Raw genomic sequence first — 10154 nt, forward strand, 5'->3', positions numbered from 1 at the left:
AGGAAAGATCCTAGCCTGCGTCTGTCTCGGAGAGGAGAGTCATGGTGACTGCCTCATTGCCTTCTTCCCAGCATTCTGTTCTGTCTACTCCACCCACCTATGTTCTGACCTATCAGGCCAAGCAGTTTCTTTATTAATTAACCAATAAAAGCAACAGAAATACAAAAGACTCTCCTACATCATACCACAGTTACTTATGTCATTGATTTCTAGCTTTGTTCCATCATTACCAGATAAAAAGCTTTAATTTTCCTATATTTGCAAAGTCTTTCCTTGTATTCTATTACATCATTTGTTTTAGAGAAAGTTTCATGAGATATTGAAAAGAATGTGCATTCTGCAGTATTTGATTAGAATATACTGTAGGTATCTATTAGGTTCATTATTATCTATATCATTTAACTTATATGTTTCTCTATTCTTGGTTAAGATAATTCGTCTATTTATAAGATTTAAGTATTGAAGTTACATACTATGATTTTGTTTAGCTTAATCTGTGACTGTACATCTAGTACTATTTGTTTTATGAAATTAGGCACATTCGTATTTAGTATACACATATTTAGAATTGTACTATCATCTTGATGGATTGTTTCCATTATGAGTGACATTTCTAAAAAGTTACATTTATGGTTGCTGGAGAAATAGCTCAGCAGTTAAGAACACCTGTTGCTCTCATCGAGGCTGAGTTCAATTCCCAGTACTCACTTGGTGGCTCACACCATCCTTAACTCCAGTTCCACTGTACATCACATGATAGCTCAACAAAAGGGTCCGAGATGGTACTAAGGGGAGTCAAATACTGGAATTCATTAGAATGCTACCGTTGTAGGAATAGCATTGTAGAAATGACAAGGAAGCTAAGATGAAGAAAGCAGAATACCTCAATTGTCTCCTGAGACTAGTGTGACACAGGGAGAATAATATAGGGTCCTGAGGCTCACATAATTCCCTAGGGATAATTACCTTCTTTATGCCATGTCATCTTCGTAAGACCCAGAGTGCTCTAGGCCCCCCATGGAGCACTGGCATTTACCAGCCATTCACACACACTGGGAAGGCATGATGCTTTTTAACACCTTTAAAACGATGAAGAAAACAAATATCTCATATTCTGAATCTTAACTGCTGTTGATTAGAAGTAGCTGTTTCCTCCAAATTGAGACAGTACCTCATGGAAGGAGGAAGAAGGGACTTTAAGGTGTAGAAGTTCACTGAACTTTTAAGACTCAGGAAGTTCTTGAAACTTAAAAGACTCAGGAAACCTATGACGTTTACAAGATTTGAAATTGACCCTCTCACACATCATACAAGCAGTAAGTAATTGCAAGGAAAGAGGAGAGTGCCTCTAAGTTACTCGGGTAACTGGGAATTTAGATTCTATAAATCCTCACCCATATCGGGGTGACATTTTGCAGGGATGTGGCTGCCAGATAGTCACCATATTCTGGTGTTATCCTTCACCCAAGAGCCTATAAATAATACCAAAATCTTATAGGCTTTCTAAGATAGAACTGAGTGGAATAATTTTTTAATCTAAGTCTGTCATTGGTATTCTATTTGGCCTGTGTAGATGTTTACCCACAGCACCCCAAGAAATGTCATGTGATGCAGCTGGTACCTAAATTGGGGCCAACAGAACCAGCGATAAATTGTAAAGGGAGAGCTTACAATCTGAAAGTGGATGTCTACACAGAAAACTACCTTTGTCTACCTTTTTTCACGGTGGGATGAGATAGAGGACTTTGTTGCTCTAAAGGCAACTGTGTGGCCTTTTTATGGGCAGTAAGATATATGTAACTAAGCGAAAGTCCTCTGAGTACTCAGGAGTTTCCATGAGAATAATCTTAGGTTGGCTATTTTCCTTGCATACTATTAAAGGCATGCCTTCTTAATGAATGAAAACTGCCAGCTCCCATGACTGAAATTACCACGCAGTTGCACTATCTGGCCTGGAGACCCAGATCCAGTCTGCATGATGACCAGAGGGAACTTCTAAGCTCCTTGTCTAAACCACTCAAGGCATCAGGACCATAGCTAACAGGCAGAAAACCTGGAACAGATGCTGTAACTCCAAGTTTCAAACAAATAGAGAAACCAATATCCCAATAGTGCTATAAATTGACCCTCTTCTTGAACATTGTAAACATTCCTGATAAAACAAGAAATCTGACTTATGCAAAATTGAAATAAAAACTAAACCGCAAACTCCAGATGTTCAAATCCCCACATAGAAATAACAAAATACAAATAGATGAATAAACAAACAAATAAGTGAATAAAATAATGTATCTCCTCCCACAAACGCAAATCTTATATTAATGGGCCCTATTGAAAAATAACAGGAGAAATTACTAGGCAAAGAATTCAAATGAGTGATAATAACTATGGCCAAAAGACTCAAAAAAAGGAAGAAAAATGAAAAAAGAAAAAGATAAAGAGATGATAAAATAAGGAAGTTAATTCAAGAAATGAAAATAAAGTTTTATTTTTTAAGGAAATCCAAATGAAATAACACTCAGCTTAAACTTCTTATGTTAACAACTAGATTTAGAAGAATGAGAAAATTAATAAACTCTATTGGATCCTGGAACTATTAGTTAGGATCAAGGAATATTAGGTTACATTCATATTATCCTCATATAATCAAGATTAGTTATGTCTCAATAAAATACAAACCAAATTCAAAAACATATAAAAAATTATGCACCATGGTAAAGCCATCTTCAACCCAGGGATGTAGGGATAATTTATCATATATGAATCAGAAATTTAATCCACCACATGAATAGAACCAAAGACATAAACCATGTGATCATTCTATTGGGTGCAAAATCCAATGTCCCTTCATGATAAAAAAAAAAAAATCCCAGAGAATTTGGAACAGAGAGGCTAAAACTTAACACAAATGGGTAATATATAATAAGACTGTAGCCAATGTCTTGAAAAACGAGAAAAACTCTAAACATTACCTCTGAAATAAGGATTAATACAAAAATGTCCATTCTCTGTACTTAAGTCCAATATAGTGTTTTAAGTCCTAGATAGAACAATAAGACAATCGAATGAGATAAGTAGGGTATAAAAAAGTAAGACATCAAATATTCTTATTTGCAGATGGTGTGATTCTATACACAGAAGACCCTAATGACTCCACCAGAAATCTCCTACAGCAGATAAACACAGTCAGCAAAGTAGTAAGATACAAAATTCACACACACAAAAAATAGTAGCCTTCCTACATACAAATGATAGACACACAAAAAAGAAATTAGGGAGATGATTCTATGCACAATAGTTTCAAGGGAAATGAAATATCTTGGAATAACCCTAACCAAGGATATGAAAAACATGCACACTGAAAATTTTAAGACACTGAAGAAAGAAACTGAAGCTGCTAGAAGATGGAAGACCTCTCATGCTCATGGACTAGGAAGATTAATATTATAGAATGGCCATCCTACCAAAAGTAATCTAAGACTCAACACAATCTTTATCAAAATTCCAATGTAATTCTTCATAAAATTGAAAAAAATCTTAGATTTAATACAAAATGCAAAAGACCCAGTATAACCAAAACAATCCTGAACAGTTTAAAAATAAGTCTGCTAGAGGCATCACCATCTAAGAGCTCAAGCTATACTACGGAGCTATAGTAATAAAAACAGCATGGCATTGGCATAAAAACTAAAATCAACTCCAAATGGATTAAGGACCTCAATATAAGACCTGATATACTAAATCTGTTAGAAATGAAAGAAGAGATCATGTTCAGACTCATGGACACAGGAAAGGACTTTCTAAACAGGATCCTGGTAGTTCAGGTGCTAAGAGCCATTAATAAATGGGACCTCATAAAACTAAACACTTTTGTACAGGAAAAGAGACCATCACTCAAGTAACATATCATCCTACAGAATAAAAAAATCTTTACCAACTATACAGCTGATAAAGTTTGGTGTCTAGAATATACTTCCAGAACTTGAGGGTAAAACCCTATCATTGAAGATACCGTATACTTGAGTGAGGCAGTAAGGAGAAATAAGACTGGTACTGAGCTAGAAGCTTCATGGCTGGCCTGGCATGACCTGCCCCATAGCATAATAATGGCATGGATGTTAAAGGAGGAACCAATCATTTCTTTTCTTTTTATTTAAGCAGCACTCCATTAAAAAAGAAAAATAACCACCAAGTCTGGCAACATTTTTTTGACCAAGAACCTTTAATTAGATAGATAATAGGCCTTATGGAAAACCCTACTATAAATATTCTACAAAATTTACATAGTATTAAACCTACTCTCACTGACTATCTTTATATCCACAGATTAATATAATGTATCCCTTCACCTTCATCTGAGAAGATTATACTTGAAATAGGTAGGAATAAATCCACAACTAGACAAATTATAGAGAAAAAGAGACTGTGAAATGTTCAGCCCTAAATTGGACATCAGATTCCCTTCCAAATAGGCTCAGAGATAATTGTGGAACACGGGTAGAAAGAGTGTGAAAGCCAGACAGAGGCGGTGGCTGGCTACAAAGAAATGGTGTTTTCTAGGCACAACAAGGTAATTAGTTGCACAAATGAACTCAAAGCAGTGTGGCAGAATACACAAGATTTGAACAAGCTTAAACTGGACAAAACTCAGCATGAAGAAATGTAGGAAGCACAATTTAGAGCAAGCATTGGAGGAGCCAGAATTGTTAATCATGTGGGCCTGCTTTCTTCAGTGTGAGGATGCTGCCTGGTCCTCTGGAATGCTGGACTCAAAGTGGTCAAACAAACTGGTGGTCCTTTGCAATTCTAGGAGCCAGCCTGAATTTCTCCCAAATCCTGAGAATTGTTTAGACTCTAATCCTGGGCTTTGTCTCTCAGGGAACAGAGCTCATCCCTATGAAAGAGGCTCCAGGTGTTTTGTATCCTCCAACAATAGACTCCCTCCTTCTGCTTGTTACAAGTCAGTCCTCCCTAGGCCAAGTGCAGAGCACTGTTTCCCAGGCAGTAGAACTCATTCTTATGATAAAGGTCTCGGGCACTTTGCTGTAGCATATTTTACAAGGGAACATCTTTGCAGCCACCCATGAAGCTTTGTTATGAGAACTGTCACACGGAAACATTTCCCCCAAAAGTTGTTCTGTGTTTAAATGTGTAAGAAAACTAAACCACCAAGGGATCAAATTTTCTAGAAGTTTTAATACAGTCTGACTAACCAAGTCCGGCTGTCCCAAGTTTTCATTCTCAGCTCTTCATGGTTCCTTTCCAGACCAGCAGTGATTCCTTCAGGGAACCTCCCAACAAAGAGAAAAGGTGGGCACAAAGTCCAACAGTTGGCTGAGGATTGATAGCTGCTAGGAGGGGGAGATTTGGTTGTCCTTAAGAGTATAGACCCCAGCAGGTTGGAAGGACACACATCCAATAATATATGAACAGCACAAATCAGACCAGATAGATTTGAAACATAAACAAACTTTTGAAAAAGAGGACACAAATTTGCATATGTAGTAAGGCAGGAGTGGATCTAGAAGGAGATACAGGGAGGGGGGAAATATGATCAAATATATTGTACAAAATTCTCAAAGAACTAATAAAACGACAAGAAAATAAAATTAAATGAGCCCTGTCTGTGTTACTGAAAAGCAAGTGTGACAAGATTTTAATGGAGCCAGAAGTCCTGTGGGAAAACTTATTCAAAAGCCCATCTTGCTGTCTGTCAATTTTTGGAAGATTTTACTGTCTAGGCAGAAAGGTGAAAACGGGTTTCTTTGGAAGAACTGTCACTAACAGCCCTTCTTGGTTATGGAGCTTGTGTGCTATAGGAACGAATTGCTGTTGTCAGAGTAGCATGGCTGTTACTGAGACAACCAACTACTTCCCAGGTATATTTAAAGCCACTCCACATGTGGGAACAGGTTTGGTACTATATGACTGTGCCAAAACTTGCTAGGAAAAAATAGATTGCCTTACAATATAGGCATAGAACTCCCACATGTTTCAGGGATGGCAAAGAGCACAATTCAACGCATCACCCTAGTAAGGCTGTGCATAAGATATGGTAATATGAGTATGTATTGCTGCACCAAAACAGATCTTTAAAATAATTAATAAATAACCCCCTCAAAAGAAAGAAAAACTGGCTAAGTGGTCCACACTTGTAAGCCTGATATTTGAGTCTAAAAAGCATGCCAAGAGTTCTATGCCACCAGCCTGGGTTACAGAATCAGTTCCTGCCTCATATTAAGCAAAGGAAAAGAAAAATAAAAGAATGAAATTAAAGAGTTTGTGTGTACATACATACATGCACACACACACACACACACATTGGTTATATTAAGGATTTAATTCACCTGATTCACATTATGGTGAAATAATAGTTATTATCAGCTTAAAAAGATTAAAATAGCCTAAATAATAACAGGGAACTGATTGAGATGATTAGACTCCACACTTTGAAAACGTAATTTAAACTTACAATAGTTTATGCTTCATTTGTAAACATTTCACATGCATAATAAACACTCAAATTTTCAGAAGACAAGCAGGCAGCATTCACTGAGTACCAAGCAATGGATGGTGAAGTAAAGATACCCAAACAAGAAGACCTGCTGCTCAATGGTCTTCAATCTCCCTCTCCCTGCCTTCCCCCAGCCTGGCATCTTCCTTGAGAAACTGAAGGTGTATTTATAATATAAACATAATGAAAACATCACATACCCTGTTCTCGTGAGACAATGTAGAAGTTGGTCGAGTCAATGCTAAATGTTTAATATCTATTTGAGTGCAAAGTGAAGAAAATAATTGAATTAAATATTATGCTTAAATGTTAAGAAAGATAGATGAAGCCTAAGCAGAACATACTAAAACAATATACTAAAAATAAGTTAATTTTAAACACTTGATTATTTGAAATATAAAATTAAATGTCAAACCCAACCATAACCTAAGAAACTATTATAAACATATAAAACTAGATATTAAAATAAAAATATAAATACAGATTAAAAATTTAATTAAAATACATGTTCAATTTAATTCGACTGGACTTTTTATGATAAAACAAATTATCAAAACTATTTGTAAAAGGAAGTTAGATTAAATTTCTGAACAAAGGTGTCCAATACGTTTATAGTCATTATCTGCAGTTGTCATGGTGTGTGTATGATGTGTCCCTCATAAAGGTTCTCACAGTGAAGGCTTGGTCCCTGTGCCTGGTCCTATTCTGGAGACTTCAGGAGAAAGGGATTACCTGAAAGAGGTCACGAGGTGTGTTTCCAAGGACCATTTCTTGTTCCAAATTCTGTGAGTGTCTTCCTCCAGAAATCTCTTTGGCCAAAGTGCTGTCCTTTTCTTCAGACCCAAAGTAATGGAGCCAATTGGCCACCAATTGAAATTCCTCCTTCCTCACTTGCTTGTGCCTGGTGTTTTGCCCCAGCAGCAGAAATCTGACTAATACTCCACCTCCTCTTGCAGACTGTGACCATTTTCAAGACCTTCTACATCAAGGGAGTTAGAACTCTTCCTCACAGCCAAGCCCACAGGCCAGCCTCATCTAGACAAGTACTCATTGAGACTTCCTTCCTGGGAGACTCTACCTTGTGTAGTTGTTGATCTTTCCATCTTCTACTCTTTGCTCTTTTTTGGCTCTTTTGTGGGGCCTACCACACAGTCCCCAAATTAATCACACACAGAGGCTTATTCTTGCTTATGAACAGCCGACCTTAGCTTGGCTTGTTTCTAGCCAGCTTTTCTTAACTAATTATCCACACCTACCTTTTGCCTCTGGGCTTTTTCTCTCTTCTGTGTGTCTTACGTTCACTCTTACTCCATGCTTTGCTGTGTGGCTGGGTGGCTGAGCCCTGATATCCACCTCTCCTTGTTCTCTCGTTCTCCCTTCTTCTCTTTTATTCCCAGAGTTCTCCTCCTATTTATTCTCTCTCCTGCCAGCCCTCCTAGCCTTTTTCCTGTCTTGCTTTTGACCATTCGGCGCTGTACTAAAACATCAGGTGTTTTAGACCGGCAAAGAAGCACAGCTTCATGGAGTTGAACAAATGCAACATAAACAAAAGGAACACATCTTTACATCATTAAACAAATGATCCACAACATAAATAAATGTAACACAACTTGAAATAATATTCCACAGCAACCTTGTATATTCTTGGTCTCTGTCTAAAAATCATGTGGCTCTAGGAGTGTGAATTTATTTGTAGATAATTAGTTCTGAGCATCTCAAGTGCCTTCCAGAGATGCATCCAGAGTAAAGCATTGGGGATACTGCGAGTCTGCAGCCGCTACAGGGTCTGCGCTTCTGTGCATTTGTTTTAATGTCCATAACCTATGGAAGAAATTTTGTTTGCGCTCTAAGTCTAAATACTGTCCTCTTCTACAGAACGATTCTGTTCCTTCGAAGGTTTGTTTATGTGTTGCCTGACTGTAGTCATTTTTGTAACTGGCTTTGTTTTCTGGTTGCTTTACAGCTAGAGTTTTTAAGATAAATCATAGCTAAGTTTTGGCAAAAGTGTTTAATCGCATAATTTCAAACACAAGTTGTGTCTCTATCTTTTTGAGCTTCTGTCTTTGCAGGGAACCCGGGCTTTTGTGTGTTTCTATTCTACCCCACTCCTTACTGCAGACATGTAATCTTTTCTGTGAATGTATGATCCTCTCAGGTGATGACTAAGCCCTTACCAACAGCAACTGAACCAGTTGCTAACCTTGGTATACAGAACAACGGACTCAGCAAATGGTGCACTTGAAATGGTTCATTCAGAAATGAGAAAAAAAAAATGGTTCCAAAAAGTCACTGGGAAAATAGACTGAACAAAACTTTGTTTTCTGATTTTCCAAATACAAACTTCTGGGGAAAGAAAATAATTTAAAATATCCTGAAAACTACTTGGCCCCTCACTGCCCAACTTGACTCCTTCTGTTCAAGATGCTACATCATCATTGCCAAACTGATGTGACATTATGTGCTGTAACTTGGGTAGCCATACAGTCAATGTGCTGCTGCTGCTTCTGGTGCAGTTGTTAATGGAATCTCACTCTTGAAGGTTTAGGTGTTTGGAAAATTCATAAGATAACTACCTTAGATTTAAATGGGAGTTTTGACATTCAAGGGCACAGGCATTGTTCAAAGCAGAGGAACCAGTAAAGGTAACACTACTGTCACTTCTGCCTCACTGTGACTGAGCACCTGTCTGGAGTAGCCTAAAAAAGACGGGATTTGTTTTGGTGCATGATTAAGTGAATACAGTTCATGCAATACAGATAGGGAGGCAGGGCTGGGAAAATGGTTTGAGGTAATAATGTCAGGAGTGTGATGTGAGTCGATCACACTGTGGTGGATGACCGGGAAAAAGACTTGCTAGTCCACAAGAGTGGTCAAGAATTAACCACAAAAGACCTGCTCTGATAGCCAATGCCATCTGGCAAGGTCCTACAAATCAAAGGATGTGCAGCCTCCACAAGTAGTACCATCAGTTGGGAACCAAGTGTGTTTATATGTGAGCCTGTGAAGAACATTTCACATTAAAAAGTATAACAGCAACTTTGAGGGGTTCCTTATTGGTTAAGATAGTTTACTCACCTTCCTCTCCCTCCCTCATCCCCTACCATACATACTCCAAGGCTCACCCCCAAGCTAAAAAAAAAGGATAAATGGACTTTGTGTTTCTTAAGGCAGTCCCAAAATGTATACATTTCCTCTCAGCAAGAAGAGGTCTAGAGTCAAGGAAGAAAACGTGAATGTGAAAAACGTGCAACTCAGTCCCTGGGTAGCTTGCTCCTACAAAGTTATAGGCATGTTGTTTCTAGAAGCATGGGATGGCAGGTTCCTCTGGAAGACACGCAGGGGAACAGAGCATGATTGCTCTTATTCATCTTGTGCACTCTCTGATTTATTTTGTTCAAAGATGCTGGTGAGGGACAGCTCAATGAACAACGTTCTGTATGGTTTCCTCCATGTGCTCAATCATCACCTACCTCAAGGCCAGAAAGTAGTCTATAAGAGACTGGAGAAAACCCAATCCCTGAAGATGGATAGGTAAGCCAGAACGGACTGGTATCCAGAAGGAAGTTTTCAATACTTGATGGGATGTGATATAGTCTTTGCATTCTCTGAATGCTCATTCTTCAGCAGAAACAACATGGTG

The sequence above is a fragment of the Myodes glareolus genome, chromosome 23, assembly GCF_982192425.1.
Source record: "Myodes glareolus chromosome 23, mMyoGla1.1, whole genome shotgun sequence".
NCBI lineage: Eukaryota > Metazoa > Chordata > Mammalia > Rodentia > Cricetidae > Myodes > Myodes glareolus.